General features: G+C 38.9%; 1 non-coding gene across 1 annotated transcript; it reads left to right on the forward strand.

The window, feature by feature from the left end:
• The first annotated feature begins 22,326 nt into the window (after positions 1 to 22,326).
• Positions 22,327 to 22,433, forward strand: LOC112542242 (U6 spliceosomal RNA). Its single transcript, XR_003086056.1, has one exon. It is a non-coding gene; the product is annotated as a U6 spliceosomal RNA (small nuclear RNA).
• Positions 22,434 to 22,864: the final 431 nt, after the last annotated feature.

Here is a 22,864-nt window from a genome sequence, read left to right on the forward strand (position 1 = left end):
TTGTCCAATTGCAGTCAGATCCAGACTGGCTACTTTACTCTGCCATGTGCTTTTTACTTTCCTGCTGACTTATTCTATCCAGATCATTATGCACCCATATTGTGCAAGTTGGTCTTGGTCTGGAGTGGGACACCAAGGTTGCCACGAGTGCTCTTATGATAAGTGCAAAAAGATTGCTGATTATTTCATCAGAGAGGAAATGAGTGGTGGATATTAAACCAGGGCCAGAGTACAGTTCATCAACCCCAACGCCTGATCCTTCAGAATGTTCCTACCCTGTGGATGTTCACATACTGGTTGGCTTCCTGACATGGCAAGGCAGTCAGCCATGTATCTCCTTGCCCCTGGAGCTATCAAGTTTCAGCATTAGAGATATCTTCTTTGTTATGAACTTCTTAAGTACAGCAACATCAACATGAAGCCTGGTTTTCCCCTTGGCTCTCATTTTAGAAAAGTATTTGGGTCAGTTCCAGAAGAAATGTGGTTCTGATTATGGTAGAGCCTTGGCAGCCCCATTTCACACTCAAATCATGCAGTGACTGAAGCCCTTGGGTACTGAGGAAGCATTCATGCTTGCTAGCCAGTATGAACCAAGAGTAAGGAGAATCATTGTCTGCTGTGACAACACCCATCCCCCCAGTAGAGAAATCTCCTCATTATGGAAATGGACCATGCAGAGGAGGGAAAAATAAATAAATAAATAAATAAAAATAAGCTACAGCTAAGAGGAGGAGGGGCTATCCAGCAGGTTGTCCTGCTTGATAGGACAAATACTGTAATACTAAGTTGATCTTACCAAGGTAAGCTTGGTGCATTGTCAAGGAAAAGAGAGGCATTGTCTGTTGCTGTAGCCAGCATTCAAAACATTTCTTTCTGTGCTACTTGAGTACTTCACTTTTGGATGACCAAAGACATGGTTGCCAGGTAGCACATCTTGAGCAATTCTTCCTGTCCTATCAATTGGAGAGAGGCTGAGGACTCATCCCTTACCACACTGCTAACTGCTTACTGCCTACTTTCCAGATATGGTCAAGAGTGAGGAATGAGCACTGTCCCTCAGACACCAACTCACCCAGGTCACACACAGGGTCAGTCATTTGATCACTGAAGCAAGACATTCTAGGATGACTTTCTAACTCCCTGACTTACTTCAGATTAAAGATGCAATTCTGGATGAGATTCCATGTGACTTATTTGGCCATGTCTTTCAGTCCTTGAGTAGCACATGAATGAGACTCTCACTGGATGAGACTTCATGTGGGTTAATCTAGTCCCTACACCATCTGAGTTGCAAAGGGGTACATCCACCACCTATCCCATGGCATCCCACCCCACTGGCATGGACCCCCAACTTCATTGTTGTAACAGAATCTTGAAGCCTGAAGAGTTTATCTTTCCCCCCTCTTATACCAAAGAGAATCAGGGCAGGGAAATATTTAGTTTCTTTCTCATCTCCTTTTCTCTTTCAAGGCTAAGTTGCTGTTTATGTAACTACCCAAGTTCATGCTTCCCCACTCATCAATGCCATTGTCTGACTCGTGGGAAGGTAACCTGGAATCTATTGTAAAGATGGGTTAATGTGTGTGGCCTTCAAAAAAAAAAAAAAATGTACAGACAATCTAAGCTTAGCAGACCAACTAGCATAACATGTGGTGTTTTTAACTGCACTATGAACTATCAGCAAACAAAAGGCACCAGAAAATGAATGCTCTCAGTGCAATGATGAATGAACACTGGAACTCAGTAAGCTATCCAGCCCAAATTAATCTCTTTTTTTATATATATATAAATGCATGCAGAGTCAAATCAAAAACTCCAAAAGAGCCAATGTTCAAGTGGCTAACCAATCAAAGCAAATTATCATCATAGAACTTTTGGCAAAAAGAAAAGATTATATTAATGTCTTGTTCTTGTGTACTATTGATGCAGTCTACGGTGCGTTCTGCTGCAAAGACATTTTCAAACTTGTTGGTCTGAGCCATCTGCAGTTCTTCCATTACTTGACCACCTGAAATGTAAAAAACAAAAAACAAAAAAACCCAGGAGTTATTTTGTTGCTCAAGGGCATCAGATGTGATGCATGATTCATGGTTCCTTTTTTCTTCTGTTAAATGCAATTTGCACTGGCAAATACTAGTTGCCAGCCAAGAGGATATATATTTTTAAATTGCCAGTCTTTCTGCAAGCTGGTGCATTGGTAACACTCAGCATGAATTGCTACCCTATTTGTCCTTGTGACTCTAGGATGAAAAGAAGGAAGCAAGAAACTTATTGGGAGTTCCCATTGTTTCCCATAGCCAAAACACTGAAATATTTCAAGTTTTCTTTTGATGAAACATGGAACATTTAAGCAAGTTTTATTTCACTGAACCCTATCCAACTTGAAATATTTTGACAGGCTAATCAGAGAGGAATGTTTCCATTTCATGTTCATCCATGCTTTGCATAAAAAAGGACCCATAATCAGTCTCTGACACCTCCAGGCTGGGCTGGTTGAGACCAAGGACCTACTCCAACAATCGGTGGATTAAAGCTTCTTGCAGTCCTAACTCCCTGTTTTAAAAAAGAATGTAATGTTAACTTACAAACGTCACAATATAGTTAAGTAGAGGAAGAGGAGGAGGAGGAGGAATCATTTACTAAGGGGACTTGTCAGATATGTAATTTTGTATGGATAGATATAAATACATCCCTTTTCAAGTAATGTTTCCACTCATTTTAAGACTCAGATCTTTGGGTACACCCAGGCAAGCTTCCTACAGATTGTATGCTTAGGGGGTATCACTAGATGTTTCAGGTCAGCTAAGGTAACCTTTGTAGTCCCAAATAGTATTTTAAAAATCATGATGCATTATAATAACATTAAGTGCTATTCCATAATGACAGATGAATTGAAATGAAACCAATGAAGTGGCTCGAGTGGTGTATTTGCTGGATATGACAGAGAGACTTTTCAATGACTCCCTGATCAATTATTCATATCTTTTATTCTCATGCTGGCATCTCTTTGTTCTGATACATAAATGCATGAGCAATTAATTTAAATTGATGTCAGTCCCCCGCTCATGGTAGACATCGCTGTACTCTCATCATTCTCTGTTGAATAGTTCAACAGCTTCATAGGAAGAAATGGCACATTCACTGTGGCATATACCAATTAAAAGTAAATTATTTTTAAGGAAAAACCCAGTATTCTACAAAAATGACTTATTTATCATTCACAGAGTCATCCTTAGGACACTTTTTGACATGGAGTGTAGCCACACTAGGTTAGAGGCACAAGGAATCAGGCAACCAGCTAAAGAGCATTTAATTCTTTATGTATGTTTCATCCATAAACAAATTAGTTTGTGTAGATCGGTGTCCTCCAGCTGTTTTCAAATTTCATTCTGTCTTCATCAAAGATTTAGGGACAAAAAAATATTCCAAAGACAGATACACTCTTTTGAAAGGCAGGCCCTTTTTGAGGGGTTGGGAGGAGTCTGAAAAAAAACTGAATATTTAGTTGGCTGCTTGTCTCAGACTGGGATCATATTTAGATAACAAATTATGCCTGCTGCTCCAGCTACTTTCTTCACTGAAATTTTTTTATGCAGCATACTCATTTAACAGAGTGGGCCTTTAATTACTCAAGAGATATAGCCCAAAATAAAGTCTCAGTAGAAGAGAATATGTGTAGCTCAGGGTTGAACTGTGGAGTCCTTGGGGTTCTCTGAGCTTGGTTGTTTTCTTGCAAATGTTTCATTACCTGGCTAGTGTCCAGAAAGACTGAGAGCAATAGAGGAAGAAGAAGAAAAAAAGGAATATGCTCTAGAGAAACATGATCAGTTTTCCAGCTAGTGGGGCACGAAGGGTTGGCTCAAGACATGTTTCTGCCCAAGTGCAAGTAGCAAATGTCACCCGTCCTACAACAGCCCATAGCTGGGTGCATAACAACCAAAGATGGTTTGTGAATTATTTTGGACCAAGAATTAGAAATGTCCAAAGCGAAGGAAGGGAAAAGGTTCCCTTGCATCTAGCTTAGCTACTGGTGACCCAATACAGTGGTACCTTGGGTCACGAACGCTTCTGTTCATGAACAATTCGGTTCACGAACAGCACCGTTCGCAAAATTTTGCTTCCGTTCGCAAACTCCGCATCGGGTGATGAACAGGATCCGTGGCCATTTTCCCTGCTGTGACATGTGGTCGTGGCTTCCGGTAGGGAGGGGGACTCTCCCTCCAAACAATAACCACCTCCTCACCCGCCTTCCTGTCCTCCACGCCAGAAGTCGCCTCAAGCAAGGTTAGTGTTCTCTCTCTTCCTACTGTACTGTACTTTGTTTCATATTTTTGTGGTTTTTTAAAAAAATACATATAGTTCAGAACGGATTAACTGTATTTACATTGAACCTTATGGGAAAATTTGATTCGGGTCGCAACCAATTTGGGTTGCGACCAGAGTCGCGGAACGAATTAAGTTTGTGACCCGAGGTACCACTGTATAGTTTTCTTGGCAGCAAGAAGTACAGTCGGCAGAAGTAGCCTGGTCAGCTTAGCTTTTCAAAATACAGCCACTAGGTATTTCCCTGCCCTTTCAAAATCTGCTGCCTGGTTTGTGTGCTTGACACATTATGGTAATCCCTACTTTATAGTAATCCTAGCCCTGAAACATAAGAAGTACTTGTCTAAAATGCCAGAATAGAACCAGGGCCCTTCCTCTTCCCACCCCCGCCCCCAGTTAATGAAATGGTTCTACTCCTCTCTCTTTAAGAAATATAGGAGATATAATTATAATCTTTGGCTTCTTTGTATGTTCTGAACGACCAAGTATAGCCTACTCTTCAGAGAAGTGAGCAACACATATAGGGGGCCTGACTGCAAAGTGGTTTGAACATGAACTGTTTTAAGTAGGGGAGCCACTGAATCTATTGGTCTATATACAAAACAAAATTCACATGTTGTGAGTGTTTTGGTTTGAGTGCAACTCAAAATGTGGCTCTTTTGTTTCACGTGCCAACCAACCTGTGGTCATTTCAAGTGGCAAATAGTTGTTTTAAGTATACTGATCTGTTTTAAGTGGTATGATAAAGCCCAATTCCACCCCAGTCCCAGCCCATAAATAATTCACCTCATTTCCTTTTTAGCCCCAAATATAATCATCATCTGATGTCACCACACAGAACCTGGCCTCTTCCTGTTGTTTTCAGATGGTGATGCAGGGGAAGAGTTGGCTAGCAGAGGGACTTGAAGATACAAGAGTGCTCTATAGGTTGGAGAGAAAGGCTTAGGATGGAGTAGTCTGTGAGTTCTTCACTATGAGTATTCTTGAGCCACTGGTTATGGGGACATGGCATCTTATAGGCTGGTGGGATATAGCCCCTATTTCTCAGAAGCTGCATTTAGTGGGCAGCTGGAACAACTGTGGGAAGGAGGAAGATGGAGACAGCACCAGCGTCAGGGAAGACTCATATTTCTAGAAGGCTGTCCTATTCCTGTCAGTCAGCCATATTCCCATTCAGCAGGCGCCTCCATTGCAATCCCTATGCCAATTCCACAGAGAGTGGCTGTGGAATTGGCATAGGCATTGCCAGCAATGAGGAGGACCCTTGGAAGAAGAAGCCTTCAGTTGAAATCACCAGCTTATTTCATGACTGGCTCACCACTGCTGAAGGATCCTGATTCTTCCTGTGGGCGCTCATGGCCTTCCTGACCAGATATAGTTCAGGATCAGGATCATTAGAATCCCCGTTTGCCTGAGTACCTGCCTACACAGCCACACAAGAATTTCTGCAAGCCACGCCTCTGACTCCTGCAAAAAATCCATACCTCCATGAGGTGACAGCAAAGAGTCAGAGTTCTTCCATAGCTGAAACACTCAGGACTATTTCAAGTTTTGTTTTGATGAAACACAGAACCCATTAACTGATTTACTGAACTGCGGTCAATTCCAAATCATTCAGTGGACCTTTGGAGATGTTTCATTTCAAGCTCATGCCCATCTCTTTGCCAGAGTTGTGCCCCTCCAAGGTTACACTCAAAGTCTAAATCCAAATGATAACTGCTTGTCTTACCGTGCTCTTGTTCATCACAGATACTCTTACATCTGATGTTATGATTGATTGTGGTTCTTAGTATCTGTCCCTCTTGGTTGCAGGGTCCACCTGTTTAGTTCTCACAGAAAGACATTGCATGTCATGACCAGAGGTTTTGTTTTTCAGCCAACTGGTCACACAGCCTGATGCTGATTAGGGCTGAGAGAGAGAGAGAGTGACTGGCCCAAGGCCACCCAGCTGGCTTTCATGTCCAAGCCAGGACTACGACCTGGGTCTCTCCACTTCTAGTCCAACACCTTAACCACTACACCCAGTTGGCTGTCATCTGATGCTATGACTGGTAAAGATTTTAAATTGACACAGATGGTGGATTTACAAAACAAATCTATAAAGGTCATTTTTGCTGTTTTAGCTCCAGAGGATACTGCTGAAGGGTTAGAAATGTGTGGCTGATTACTGATTAATTTTAAATCAGTGTATATTTTCCAAAATACCCTCACCTTATTTTCTGGGTGTTAGTAAAAATATTGCAGTTGGTTCTGGAATAAATTATTAAACTATATTAAAATGCCTACTGTAGCTGCTGTGGCTGCTGCTGTTGCTCCTCCTTCTTTTGCTTTTTTTGGAATGCTCCTTAATGCTTTTTTTTTTCCCCTCAATAATCTTAGCTTCATTTTATTTTTCTTGTAAGCAAAAAATACTATTTCATTTCAGGATGGGAAAAATAGTACTGCCACTATTAACACAAGCTCAGTCACTGAATGGATAAATACGGAAATAAATTATCAGTATAGTAAGCATAGTGCTTGAAGATAAGAAAGTGAGGAAAGAAACTGTGCATGTGTGTACATTGGCATGTGTATTCAACTGAACACTTACATGTGTAAGATGCCAAGGCCTGACCTCTCTTAACACCTACCAACTAGAACCACCTGCTGAGGAAGGAATGGAACCACTGAAGCACAAAGACCCCCATCCCCAATAATCCAAAAGGATATCATGATCAATGATGTTGAAGGGTGATGATAGATAGATAGATAGATAGATAGATAGATAGATAGATAGATAGATAAATAGATGATAGATGGAAGATAGATAGATAGATAGATAGATAGATAGATAGATAGATAGATAGATAGATAGATAGAAGGTAGGTAGGTAGGTAGGTAGGTAGGTAGGTAGGTAGGTAGATGTGTGTGTGGAAATGAGTCCTCTATGTTGGCAACCAATATTCAAATACTTGGAAATGCAGATGATTATTGAAGAATATATAGGGTAAGAAATTAAACATTTATTTATTTGTTTGTTTGTTTGTTTGCTTCTCACATTTATAGAGCTGCCCATGTCTCAATAAAATGACTCTAGGTGGCTTACAATAAAAACAATCATAAAATCCAAATGTTAAAAGCTACAGTTAAAAAAAACATCAGCAATATTGTTATTAACAAGATAGTGGAAAGAATTGAAACAATGCAGCCATCTCATCAACTCACCATTGTTTTGAGATCCCCTGACACAGCCATGTTTTAAGGGACCTTCAAAAGGATGTCAAGGATGGGGCAAATCTCACCTTGTGGGGAGGGGGGAAACAATGTTCCACAGGGCAGGTGCCATGGCAGAAAAGGCCCGCCACCTGGGTCCCACCAGATGAAACTGTTTTGCAGATGGGACCTGCAGCATACTTTCTCATCAGAATCTGTGTAGATGATTTTTCTTACGGAGAAATTAATAAGGTTCAATATCTTTTTTTCTTAGATATTGCTACAATAGTGTATATAGAACACAAACTCCAAAGTACCAGAGATCAAGGTCTGTGTGTTGGGGCTTGAGCCTTGTTTATATGGCCTTCTCATTTCTCTTGTGCATAGACATTTCATTTCCATGGACTTTAAAAGAAAATTTTAAAGAAATTTGAGATATGGGTATACCTTGAGTGTACCTGATATAAGAATGACCAGGTCACATTATTTCCAGTCCATATCAGTAATATTTTTATTTGATATATGTGTTGCAAGATCTATTTTTCCCAACAGAAACAAATGCAGGTGGGCTACAACTTGAGTATCCATACATAATCTCATCTAACATCTTACTACTGTACCAAATTAGCTGTCATACTGATTCTCCTGTGTTCATTCTTTACTTGATTTGATTCATTTCTGCACCAATCTGAGATTTAAAACAAAGTACAACCATTGGCATACTCATTTTTTCCCTACAAAATATGCCTTTCTTTTGTATATGTTATAGCTGTATATTATGGATGCTGTTTTTATCTTAAAGTTTGTATTTTTACATACATTTCACTACTTTCCCAAGCTGAGAACTGTATCACAAAACTGAGGAATGTGCAAACCTCTTAATTCTGATCCCTTATTAATATATGAGATGAATATCAGGTCAGAACTTTTAAAAATGTTCTAAATAGACTTCTGAAGTATCCCTAATCTAAAATAGCTTTCTGTATTGCAGCTGTGGGATTTATACTTTATTTGTATGATGAACTATGTGAAAATCATTTATTTCTGACTTCTTCAACTCCACTGCTCAAGCTGGTCCCTAAACTTCATTTTGATAGCTTTTCATTGACAGAACTCAATTTCCTTCAAGCTGCCATTAAAGGAACATTTTGGCATTCAAAGGAACAAATATCTTTAATATGGGCTGAAGCTAGTGGGTTTGCTTAGAAGCTGCTCCATAGTTCTTGAGGTATAAATAATTTCCCCATAGTCTAACAATTGTAGAGACTAAAGATGTCACCAACAGAACAATCCTATAAACATCTCCTTGCTTTTGATTCCTTGTGATTGCCTGTCACCCCTGATAGGCGATGGGATTTTTTTTTTTCTTGTTAGGTTAATATAAAATTTATCCAGGAGAAAGGATGTGCTGGAAGAAATCATTCTCTAAACCTGTAAACAGTAGTTTGATGAGACAGTTCACTGAATCACTTAATGGCTGAATCACTTCATCTCTTTCTGGAGCTGCAATTCACTTAGTTTTTCATAGAAATTTATAAATTATCTATTGGAAGGAGATTTGAGGTTTGCTTTATTTATTTATTTTTCACTACACTGTAAAAGATGCTCAGATGCAAAGGAATATAGAAAAGATTATAGTAGGGCTATGCCCAACTTTACCAATAAAAAATATTAGGGTTCACTCATCTTCTACTTGTATCTTTTGCAAAATGCCAGATATGTTATGATTTTCTTTAAATATAATTAAAAGTACTTCCACCATCTTGAGCACAGCTTTGAAAAACACCCCTCTAAAAGGAAATTCATGAACCGGGCACAAAGAGCATATCTCATGTTCTGTCAAGTACTCATTGCTCATTTCAATGGTCTATTTTGCCAGATTACAGATAAATATAACAGTGCTTTAAATCTATTAATAAAATGGATGAATTCATAGTATTTAACCTGAAGCTTACATGAAGCTTAAGATAGCTTGTTCATGCCCTGCAAGTAAGGTTAACTGAAATGGTGAATTATATCCATAAAATAATAGAAATTGGTGGGAAAATATGATGTATTTCTCTGCAGAAAACATCATGATGGAGACCAATAAATATATGCAGTTCCACAACACATCCTGTGATTTTAAAAAACTCTGGTTAAGCATCACTGAGTAAAAGATGAGGAAGCTGAAGATCAGCAAATAGACAATCATGGGGGAACCTGAGGTCATGGGAATAGACTGGAGAAGCTCTTCATTCACGTGGAGCTAGAAAGATGAACAGGAAAACAAGATTTACCTCATATGTTTTACAATATTAAGTTCCTTTCAAACCTTCACCATTTAAGGATTTATTTTTTAAGTACTAATTTTAAGTACCATTACATAACAACTCAAATGGCTTCAGGTTTCCATTTTAAATCTCATCTGAATCTCATCAGTGAGAAACTAGAGAACCATTACTAAAAAGACAGTATGCTTCAGACATGGAAAGAGGGTCCTTATTGTTTTGTGAGAGTGTGTGTGTATGCGTGCAATTGACGCACCTCTGACCAACAGTTTGCTTTGAAGGTTTCAAGAAATGGCATATGGCATAACAGCCCTAACTATCTAAATGGACCCTGTTCTATGTTCAAGGGAGCTTAAGTCTGAACTGTCTTAAGAAAAAAAATGTCCAGACTGACATGCTTTGACATCAGCTTGCAAAGTATTTGGACCAGATTACAGGCTACCACATCCTCCCACTGGACAATGTTCCAGCTGATGAACCCTTCCGCCATTCTGTCCCAGGAAAGCAAATGTGTTTGTGTGCATGAGTATATCCATACATACACAAAGACACACACAGACACACACGATTAATTTAAATTGATATATACAAATGTAAAGCATCAAAATGCACATATATGCTGGCATAACAAGCAACTTTTTGTCTAATGCCCAAATGTAAATGCCCTTCAGGGTACAATACCCATGACAGATTTCCAAGAAAGTGGAGCTGAAAGCTAGTGTGATCATCACAAGCTTGATTAAAGGTAAATACATATAGGAGTAAACATGCAACGGTCCTTGTGATGGACAACAGGTATGTATGTTGTGTTCTGCCATGGCATGTCCATGCCAAAGGGCTGATTTGTAAAACTTTTATAATCATGTGCAGAACAAGGTGTGTGAGAAACTAGCTCATCAGAGAATGCCCTTCCTGTGAACTCCTCAGAATCTCTGCACCCGGCATTACCTCAGTGTGCCTTCCCAGATACAGTCTGTGCCAAGCTGTGCATCTTACTATTGTTTATACTAAAAGTGGTTAAACAGGGTGTTAGCTATTTGTGCATACTAAAAAATCTATACCTTTCTTTCATCACCAGATGAAACTAAGATAGCACAATGCTCCAGCTTTACCTAGTAAGGGGATGCTGGTTTAAAACTCACTAGAAATGATTTTTCCCTTTAATTCATTTTTTATTTCCTTCAACTAGCAAGCCAGCTAACATTCCCTGGGTAGCAGAGGTTTTTTAATAAATATACTGTATGTGCAGGGTTGCACGCTTTCATAAAAGTAGTCAAACAGTACCACTTGCACCACCGGCACCACCACCACCACCACTACCACTTTACTTATTCTCCTTTTCCTCCATGTATTATTATCATCATTGTAGGTCGCACAGTCAGCCAGATGTTTAAACTGGATTTGGTATTTTGGTCCACCTATCACGTCCTTCCCCAGGACCTGGAGTAGGCAGATGTTGTTGTTTAATAATATTAAAGTTATTGTTGCAGGATGTAAGCTGTTCCAAGTAAAGCTGCCTTTTGCAATTGACTGATGGTGATTTTGTCAGTCCTGATGGTGTTCAAGTGGTGCTCCAGTTGTTTTGGGATCACAGTCAAGGCTGTGGTACTATCTTTGCTTTCTTTTGCCACAATCATTCTATTTCTATTTGCAGGTCTTTATATTTTGTGATTTTTCTCCAGTTCTTCCTCTTCTGTGCTGCTGTCTCCAGGTATTGCAGTGTCCACTATCCAGACCTTTTTGTCTGTCTTATCAACAATTGTTAAGTCTGGGATGTTATGTGGCAGATGCTTGTCTGTTTGAATTCTGAAGTCCCAGTGCACTTTAGCTTCTTCATTTTCTATTATTTTGTGTCTTTTGTGGTCCCACCAGTCCTTGCTTGCAGGCAGGTGGCATTTCTCGCAGATATTCCAATGCACCATTCTTACTATTTTGTCATGCCGTTGTCAGTCTGTGCGATCTTCTTGCAACAGCTAACTACGTGGTCCACTGTTTCTTCAGCTTCTTGGCAGAGGCAGCATTTGCTGTCTGTCGCTGTCTTCTCAATTCTGGCTTGCATGCATTTGTTCTTAAGGCTTGGTCTTGTGCAGCCAGAATTAGCCCCTCTGTCTCTTTCTTCAACTTTCCCACTCTTAGCCATTGCCAGGTCTCATTGTTATCTGCTTTGCCTGCCATGTGTGTGTGTGTGTGTGTGTGTGCATGCGCACATGCACTGGCCATGTAATACTTTGCCTTGCCATGTCTCTTTTCTATTCTTCATGTGGTCTTACTTGTAGGTTAGTTTGGTCTCTTCAGTATTCAGTAAGCCTTTGGGGTGTACTAGCTTCGGTGCATCTTCTTAACTATCCTTCAGATATTCTTCCAATGCCCTTTTTTTCTTCTTCAACTGTCTGGTGTACTTGCAACATTCCATGCCCACCTATGCTTCCTGGTAAGTGGAGTCTGTCAACACAACTGCATGGCTGAAGGGCTTGATTCATTGTCATTATTTTCTGGCTTTCCTATCCAGGGCTTCTAGTTCTGCTTGAGTCTAGTCCACTGTTCCAGCTGTGTATCTAATGACTAGAATTGCCCATGTGTTAATTGCCTTGATGGTATTTCCTCCACTGAGTTGGACTTTAAGATCTTCTTCATTCTCATAATGTATTCACGCCTAACCTTCTTTTTGGTTTCAGTGTGCTTGAAGTTGTCAGCTTGAAGGACACCCAGGTATTTGTAGTGATCTTCATCCAGATTCTTGATGTTATTTCCATAGAGCATCTTGATTCCTTCAATTTACACTATTTTCCCCCTGTTGATCTTAAGGGTAGTACATTTGTTCAGTCCAAACTCCATTGCAATATCTTGACTGTATATTCAGACATTGTGGAACAGCAATTCTATTTCAGATAGTGTTTTTCCATGCAGCTTCAGATTGTCCATGTAAAGGAAGTGGGATAGCCTGGCAGATGTTTTTGGTATTTGATAGCCATGGCCTGACTTGTTCAGTATTGTTGACAGAGGAATCAGTGCAATGACAAACAGTACTGGTGATAGTGAGTCTCCTTGAAATATTCCTCTCTTGATATTAACCTCTCCTAGTCTATCACTATTGACCGGCAACTGTTTCTTCCATTGTGCCATTGATTTTTGCACAAAGCTTCTGATGTTTCTATTGACTCCTGTTGTTTCTTGACACTTGATTATCCAGTCATGTGGCAGGGAGTGGAATACCTTCTTGTAATCAATCCAAACTACATTCAAGTTGGTCTTCCTTCTCTTGCAGTTTTCCAAAATCATCTTGTCAGGTGCTGATCTTTTGTCCCTCTGCTGTTTGAGTGGTTTCCTTTCTGTTTAGATGGAAAGAGCTTGTTTTCAACTAGATGCTTTGGACTGCATCAGCTACCACACCAGTTAGCAATTTAAAAGTTGTTGGCAAGCAGGTAATTGACCTGTAGTTGCCTGGTGCTGCCCCTTTTGCTGGATCTTTCATTATCAAGTAGGTTTTGCCAGATGTTAACCAATCTTCAATTTTAACTCCTTGAAGTATGTTGTTAAAGTGCTTGGCAATGAGTGGGTGCAGACCAGTCAGATGTTTCAACTAAAAACCATGCAATTCATCTTCACCTGGTGCTGACTAATTCTTGATCTTCCTTGCCCTTTTCTCCACCATTTCTGCTGTTATTACAAGTTCTTTCATTTCAGCTTATTTTTTATTCTTATCCACCTCCTTTATCCAAGCTGCATTCTTCTTGTATTTCTTTGGATTGTCCCATAGCTGTGCCCAGAACTGCACTGTTTCTTCTTTGTCAGGTGTTGACTGGTTCATTGGAGTCTTTCCACTGATGGATTGGTAGTATGTTTCTGATTTGACTGAAATTGGAGATTCTGCCTACAGTGTGCAGTTTGAGCTTTGTATCTGCTGATCTTTTTGGCTATGGCTGTTATTTGCTGCTGTATTATTTCCAGTGCTTCTTTGATGTTCCTTGTTTCTAGGTGATATTTCTTGATCAGATATTCTTTGGTCTTTTTGTTCCTCAGCTTTTCTTTCATCTGTTCTAGCTTGCTTGTATCTGATCTTAGCATGCTGATCTTATTTTCTAACCTGATCTTCCATTTTGGTGGTGCACTGTTTGGCTTTTTCACTTGTTTGTTGATTTTGCCTCTAAGGTATTCAGTTATAACTGCAGCCATGCTGTACATCAGTTGGTTTGTTTCTTGCAGTGAGCAGGTGCATATATTTGATATTACAGTATTGGCATCATTCAATATTGTGCTAGCTGTTTCTTTGTAACAAGCTCCAATGCAGGCAAACTTATTCTGTTCTCTTTGTGCTGTTCTAGATGCTCAGTTATTCTTTCTTTCAATTCCTCTTGTTTTTTAGTTAGAGGGCTTTGCTCTTTCTGAGGAGAAGGCAGAGGAGAGGGTGCCTGGTTTGGGAATGAAAACAATTCAATAGCTATGCTGGCTTCCTCTACTGCCAACTCCCCCTGTTTTGCCTCTACAGCCTGAGCTGCTTCTGGCAAGGCTTTGATTTCTTTGCCCTGGGTACACCTTTGCATTTTTTCCAATTCTACTTCTGTAAATACTTTATTTCAGATTATAAATCAACATTGATCTGCTAGTCTCTGTTCTGTTCTTTCTGATTCTGGATATTGTTTTTTCCAGAACTAGTGTATTCTTTTCAGATGTCTTCTTCTCGTTGGACTTGATTTGTAATAGCAAATCATTATTTCTTTGTTTTCAGTCTTTATATATTTGGGACGGGTAAACAACTTTTCTTCCAGTAGTCCTGCAGCTGCTGCCCCTGGTTGCTCAGCTGATAGTCCTGAGTCCTGTAGCCCACTTGTCACCAGTTGTCTAGGAACTAGAACACCTAGTGTGGTCCTTCTTGACCCAGGCAATGACTGATCCAGTATAGATTTCTGTAAATTATGTCTCACCATATTGTTTATGGTAGAGACACTCTTCGTCTGGCTCCTCTGATGAGACCTGTCCAGTATGGTTGAACCTCTGGCATAGCTCTCATCCTCCTTGGAGCACTCAAGCCCCACAACCATGTCAAGGTAGTGCCTCACTGGGGGATCATCATGATGATGAAGATGATGATGATGATGATCCTCAACTAGCTAAGGAAAGAAAAGAATAATTAAAAGAAATGAGATTTACCTACTTAACTACTACGGTATTTTAATGCTAATGACAAAGACCAGGTCTTAGAAACTTTTAAATCAGGACAATCTTTATCTCATTTGAAGGGGCATTCTGTTTTCCATGTAGTAGCCAGTGAACTGCTAGTGTTAGTCTGTAAGGAAGTAAGGTACATCCAGCCAAAACAGAGGCTTGAATGACACATATTTTAGTCCAAGCATAGATCAACTGATATTGTCTCTTCCACACACAGGACAATTTATGGAATGTTTTGCATATGCCTAGACATTCTGATTTGGGGATGGCTCTCTTAGACCCTGAATCTAATATTTGCCCTTCCTCCCAATTATGTCCTGATTTTCCTAAACAGGTGTGAGAATCCTTTATTTTTCCCTCCTTCCAGTGCATGCTGAATTCCCAAATTAGGGGCAGAGTGAGCTAATCCTTTTATGTTATCTTTAATTATTTAAGGCCACTCTGAATTTTACCATTCAGTGTCAGCTTCAGTCTTTATGGAAAGCTAGAGCATAGCCCTAACAACAGTCCTCTGTAGCTAAATGTCAGGCTCCTCTTAGCTGATACTATATCATTTACTTATTCATTCGTTCAATTTTTAAGGCATCCACCTGCCAGGTGGGTAGAAGTCACAGAGGCAGGGATTCAAGAATCTAGATCTCTGGTAAATACATTTATTACAAGAGGCACAGAATCCATTAAGGAAGAATTCCAGTGACTACCTGGTATAAAATGGAAGCCCTATTTATAATGAAAGCTTTAATTGTACCTCTTTCTCCCAGCTGTTATTGCAATGGGCTCAAAGTATTCTGCATCCAGGGAGTAGGAAGAATTTTTATCTGTCCCTTATTATGACAATGGACTAGTCTGGTTTCAAACTGTTTGCATCTGACTTTGCCAGATTAAGCACTTCCATTAAAATTTAGTCAGAACTCCTTTATATCAGAAGTATACATCTTTGGGTCAGTTGCTCTGAGTTGTGTTGGACTGGAGCAGCATATAAGCTAAATAAATAAATAAATGTCATACTTAGGATTTGAGAAGCATGGTGAAATGCAAGCTGTGCTGTCAAAGAAGTACTCCAAAAATCAGCAGGTGACACTAATAGAAAAACTAAATTTGAATTGATTTGGTTGGATTTATATTTAATTAGAATTAAACATGTTTAACATAATATGATTTGTTTCTGTTCACATTATAATTTATAAGAAATTTAGTAATCTCTGAGGGTGCACCCAAGGCTTTCTAGGGTTGCCTGTAGCCCTTGATCTCAAACTGGGCTTCTGTTCTTTAGAGTTTCATAACACTTTTTAAAGTGTTGGATCCTAGACTGATAAAAATTCAAACTATTACAAGTTTCTCCCTGATCAGTGAAAAGACCTGCCTCCTCGCTTGATTTCATGAACGTTGTTATAAAGAAAATCAGAAAATCTCAGTCCTAATGTATGCAGGGATATATTAGCTCTAAATGAGAAATAGTTCATTTGCTGGGATATTGTACCCCATCCTTTTATCTTAATAAATGTTGCCAAAGATACTGCGAGAGTCATGCTTGGAAAGAATCACTTTCAATTTTAGGCAGCTCCAAAGAGCCTAGCAACCCTCTACCTTTCCATGTAATTATAAACACTATAGTTTATAATTATATAGGGTTGGCTAGCCCCCTAGAGGCCTGGTGTTGCTACCATCGGCCTCCTAGATTTTTTCCTTTTATTTTTGTAAATGTGTCTTGTCATAAATTTTAATTGTATATTTATTTGTTGTTTTAATATGTTGTGAGCTGCCCAGAGTCCCCCATTGGGGGGAGGTGGGTGGGGACAAGTTTAATAAACAAACAAACAAATAAATAAATAAATAGTGGGAAGAGCCAGATTAGAACTTTAGGCACAGGAGCATGTAGTATGAAGGTGCAAAAAATGCAACCTTTTGCAGTTTCCTTTTACAGTCTCCAGGCCACTCCCTTCACCCCCCCCCTTTTTTTTTTTTGCATTTTTGGGAATTATGGAATGTGGAGTTAAAGGTCAAAAGTAATGGCTAAAGACTTGTAGAAGCTTTGAAAAGGGATACTAGCTCTGATCCATTGCAGAGTGTGGTATAACCCTTCAGTTGATGTAGGACCCTATATATACACCTAAAGTTCATTAGTATGTTGGAATTGCATTTACATTTTTTTTAAATTAATCCTAATTTAATTTTGTATTTTGTATTTTGTATTTTTTAGTTTTAATTTTAATTTTTACAATTAAAAATCCTAATTTAATTTTGCATTTTAGACTGAAGGGAACTGCCTCTTTTCTTGAGGCAAGAATCACATTATTCATAAGGATCAAGCCAAATCTTTCCTAAAACCTGATTACACAATCAGGATAATCCTGCCATGATTTACATTGGAAAGTATGATTATATTGAAAGTTTGGATCTAACTTCTAGCTTCACACATACAAACACACACACATAGACACAGGCACACAAATCCATCTGCAAAAGCTGGCTAAATTATTATAGAATAATTTGTTGGGACCATAATAAATTTCACAGCATAAGGTTTGTAGATGTAAAGTGACAAATTTAACTGCATTTATATTAAGCAATTTTCTGCCCATCAGATAGATGAGAAAATTAATATGTAAGCCATTAACTTACTCCCAGATGCTCTGTGCACTACCATTGAAATAGGATATTTTAAAAATATTATCACTGATGTTTTATTGCTTTCTCAGAGGAAAATGCTTAGAAAAATTACAATCTCTGAATTTAGAAGAGGTTCATTAGAAGATTACATACTTTGAGACAAATCATCCATGAATTATGGAGAAAACCATGTTCACAATCAACTGACTTTTCTTTTTAATGTGGTTTATTTGCTCTTTGTTTCATCCGCATAATGTCAATACCACACTAATAATCTTCCATAATATATATGGATTGAGAATTCAAATGTCCTGTGAGAAAGCTGAGTTTGTGGCACATAGTAAGGCTTTACTGTATGCAACAATGATACTTATTTTGATAAAATCAACCCAAACCAGATAGAAGAATCTGTATATACCAATGTTGCTGCTTGAATGATAAACTATATGCATAGCTAGTGAATAACCGAAATCCTACCTATTAACAAATTTGAAGAATGGGAAGAAATGAGAGATGTTGATTTTTTATGTTGTTCCCACCCATTTCACAGTCACATAGGTGGGATTCCAAGTTTTTTGTTTGAATAAGGCAAATAAAGGCTTAATCTTTATTAAAGTACTTGATGATTAATGGATAGATAATATTTGTTCAGGAATGCCGAAGTAAAATCAATTGAATCCAGCAAGGTGAAGAATTTCACAAATTCTTGAACTTACAAGAATTTTACAAGAATTGAATGTACAAGTCAATAAGTTGATTAAATCCAAAGTGACAAAATAGCAAAGCAGATCAAGTCAAGCTTCTTACAGAATGAGAACATCACTCCTAGATATGCTATGGCTCTCTCTCTATCCTCTACCTTCACCTCCCCATAAATAGAAAATGGATCTAAGAAGCATTTATCTTTGTCCTATCTGTTTACTAGGCATTAATTCGCTCTGCAGTATCTGTTAAATGGCTCTTCAGTCTAGACAGTAGTAGTGTTTGAATCTGTAAGAACAAATTAATATTTAGTTGACATGGTGGGTGGAGGGTTCTCCTCCTTGCCATTGTTGTTTCTATACAAAAAGAAATGCATAAAATATTAAATAAACTTCTTTAGCAAGGACATCCTGCTATTCATTGGGTAAATCAAAAGTACAGGTAACTGTTAAGAAAAGTGGATTTAACTTCTCACACTTACAGCTTTATTATTGTGTATTTATCCTTGCTTTGAATTTTTTTTGTTTTTTGTTCTGTTTGTTTTGTTTTATTTTTTGGTGCCTTGGAACTCCTGACAACTGCCTGGACAATTCCCTGCAGTTTTCTTGGCAAGGTTTTTTGGAAGTGTTTTGCCATTGCCTGCTTCCTAGGGCAGAGAGAGGGACTGGCCCAAAGTCACCCAACTGGCTTTGTACCTAAGGCAGGACCAGAACTCCTGGTCTCTGGACTGGTGCCTTACTCACTACACCAAAGTGGCTCTCACTAGCTTTGCTTAGCATTTGGAATAAATAACTTTAAAATTTAACTTCTCTTTGGGCTCTATTTAAGAGTTGTTAACTAGCCCTACGGTAATCCAGCAAACATTGGGATCCGTGTTTGTGCAGGGATCAGTTTCAGTACTTTCATGCACTTAATGCTGCAGGACAGGAAAAAAAAATATTGGTTTGCTGATATAATTTTGACCCATTTTACCATGATGAACTTATATTGTGGGATAATCATATTTAAAAATAGCTTCTAAACCTGTATTTTGGGTAAACTGGACCGCTCACAACATTGTTACTTTGAATTAATTCAACTCTGAGGGAGCTGCTTTTAAATTATTTGCAGATTCTCAATTCTCAATAATTGCTTTCCAGTCTCCAACCTTCCCTTTCTGAGGAAGTTTGTTGAGATGGTAGCCAGTCTGCAGTTGATGCGAACCCTGGAGGAAGCATATTATCTAGACCCATTTCAGTCAGATTTCAGGCTGGCATTTAGCACTGAAAACACCTTTGGTCACACTTGTAGATGACCTGTGGTGAAACTGGGAGAGAAGTGGTGCTTCCATCCTTGTGCTCCTTGATCTCTCAACAGCTTTTGATACCGTGGACACTGTGTGGGCAGTGATCGGCATACCGAGGTTTCCCTGCTTTGTACTGGTTACCTGTGAGCTTCTATCAAAATTTATGATGAAGTTGGGTGGCCTATCAATCAATCAATTAAATTTGACAGAATATTTAATAAGGATTAGTTATAATCATCCTGTTTCTAGATATGTAATTCAGGAGTTGGAACATTAAGAAATATGGTTTGGTCTTGCCCTATCCTACTATTGTTATATAGGATTGTGAATCTGACTCTGGATCATTTCTGTTTATTAAGGATGTGCATATTATTCTTGGCTTTATCCCCTGTATTTGGAATGTATCAAAGTATCAAGAATTTGAGATTTTAGGGAGCATGGGGCTTAATTAAAGAAGTATGATATAACACTGGAAATGATCATTATTAGTAGTATTAGTAGTGCACCACCTGACTTCCTTAACACTGGGTGGTTCACAAACTAAACACACAGAAAAAAAATAGCAATAAAAAAATATAATAATAAAAAAAAGAAGCAAAAGATGGCAAAACTGTGCAACAACAAAAAACAGCTCAAAAGTCTGGGTGAAGAGCCAGGTCTTCAAGAGTGTCTGAAATAACAGTAGGGTGGGAGCTCTTGAGGGGGGAACCTCATTCCAGAGGGCAGGCACTATGACAGAGAAGGTGTGTCTAATGGTATGTGGGAATGACCTTGGGAGACAAGAGAGAGAGCCACAGACTGGACAACCAGTGTGTAAAAGATATCTCAGCCCACAAAAGGGGAGAGGGCATGGAAATGTTTCAGAGGGGACCCTCCCTAGTTTTCCAGAGAGTAAAAGGAAAGGAGGGGAGAAATACTTTCCATCTTGCAAGTTTCTGTTAGCTCTATCCTTACTGTAAAGTTACATTAATACTCCTGCTTGTACTTCTTGTCCGGACTACCTGACAGGGCTAACAGTGTGCTTCTGGGGTCCCAAAAGATGGCATTGTTTAATTGAAGGAATCCAAAATGTGCCAACCCTGTTGGATTGACTAAGTTGGGCTAATACTATAGGAGATAGGTGGTCCTTCAAGTAAGCAGGACTTATGTCATGTTAGGGCTTTATAGGTAATGACCACCACCTTGAATCATACCCAGAAGCAAACTGGCAACCAGGGTGCTTGCAAAGCAGGAGTATTATATGGGCCTCCAGAGGCACACCCATCAATGTCTGTGCTGCTGCACTGTGGACCAGTTGAAGCTTCCAGGTGGTCTTCAGTCCCATGTAGAGCATATTGGATTAGTTAAGGTGTGAGATGAACAGGGTGTGAGTGACTGTCTGAAGGGCCTCCCAAACTTGGAAGGGGTACAACTGGTGCATCAGGTGAAGCTGTGCAAAAGCTTTTCTGGCCACAATTGCCACCTGTTGATTGAGCAAGAGTTGTGAGTCCTAGTTGGCAGTTATACAAACATGCACAGTCATTCAATTTCAAGGCCAAGACCCCACTATATCACAGAATAGGTGGGAAGAAGAAACAATTCCTTTTTTATATCAAGGGTATAAAAAGTAATTCACACACTCTCACTAGCAGTGGAAAATCATCTCTTTTTTATAGTGTCATTCCTGTGTGCAATAGTGATTCTTATCTAGCTCAGCTGTGTCCGTGAATCTACTGCTAAATCAAGCTGAAAAGCTAAGCCATTATCAGGAGATTTGTGAATCACTGTTAAGTCTTGGTTGGGGAGTCAGACAAGAAAAAAATCTACACTTGATTTGCAGCAACGGATCACTGATATGTGTACATTATCAACATTTTAATTAAGGTATTTGTTTGCTTTGTCACAAAGGGACAAAAAGAAACCTTTTGAGCAGTATGCTCAAACTTTGTGGAGTTATTCTGCTTATATATAATTTCCACGTCAGTTTTTTAATTTTTTTTAAATGTTATGCTTATTAATCTTTAATCTTGTTATTGTATTAATCTGTGAGAAGAAAATCAAATTCTTCCCCCCATGTCGGCCAGAAGTCAAAGCTTCCCATTTGTCTTACCCTACCATTGTTTATCTTAACAGCAATCAAGGCATATGACTAAATTATAAGAAGAATGGGCTTACCTCAAAAGATTAAGACTAACAGAAAGAATCAAGAGTCCTCCACCCTAGCCCAAAATTAAATAACTAAAGACCTGGCAGGAAGGGCCGTTTCCTTAAACCCAAAAAATCAAATCATAAAAAGATTTCTTCCCAAAGAGATCTACATTCCAATTAGACAATATCAGATAAGGCAAACACAGGAAACCCCAGTTTAGTAGGGTGCCTGACCTTAGAATGCTCCCTAGTCAATTTCACTGGCTAGCGCTCTCTCCTGGAATCCCAGAATTACCTTTTCTCCTAGAGGGCTGGTTTCCCTCTGCACCTTTTAAGGGTCTTCCCTATAAAAGGGGATTCCTGGGAAGACCTGATGTGACCCCCCTGACAGCTGATCATCTTGTGTATCTGGCTCTCGAAAATAAAGTTTTCTCTCTCCTTCAAGCAACCGCCTGCCTGTTTATTTCCGGCTCGGAGACGAACCTCGTCAGTTTGCATTCTAACAAATCCTTTAAAAGTACAGTATGTATTTGTACTTTTTAATTAGTTTGCATAATAAAATATATACTTTTAAAAGTTGTAACATGATGCAACTAGATTGGATCTGGAAATCCTACATGGGCATTCTACTAATGGATTCTTCTGCCTAAATATGCGGGTTGGGTGGAATAGGGAAAGGATTATACTAAAATTAGAGAAGATTAGCATGGCCCCTGCACAAGGATAACATGCAAATTCATGAAGCGTTCCATATTTTTAATGGTTTTTATTGTATTTTAATTAATATTTATTCTTGATTTTATTGTAAACCACCCAGAGTCACTTGCTAGTGAGATGGGTGGTGACCAAATCTGAAATATAAACTAATAAATAAAAATTCATAACTGGGAGACATTATGAACTGTCTGATGGACCCAAGAATTTCCTGGGGAAATAAAAAGAAAATATTTCCCCAATATAACAGCCAAATTCTATGTCTTTTTTTTTTTTTTTTTTTACAGCAATCATTCTGAATTCAGTAGGAAATAAGTAGAGATCAGATTGCAGCCAAAACACAGCTGGATCTATAAGCTGTAAATCAGATTGTTAACTTGCTACATAGAAATGAACACATGTGGATACACACACCTGTTGAAATAGCCCCTTGAATAATGGTCATATTTCCTATTTGATTCCAATAAAGCAAGTC

Source organism: Python bivittatus, unplaced genomic scaffold (assembly GCF_059951505.1).
Source record: "Python bivittatus isolate LINGU-HERP-01145 unplaced genomic scaffold, Pbiv_v1 ctg000480_np1212, whole genome shotgun sequence".
NCBI classification, from domain to species: domain Eukaryota; kingdom Metazoa; phylum Chordata; class Lepidosauria; order Squamata; family Pythonidae; genus Python; species Python bivittatus.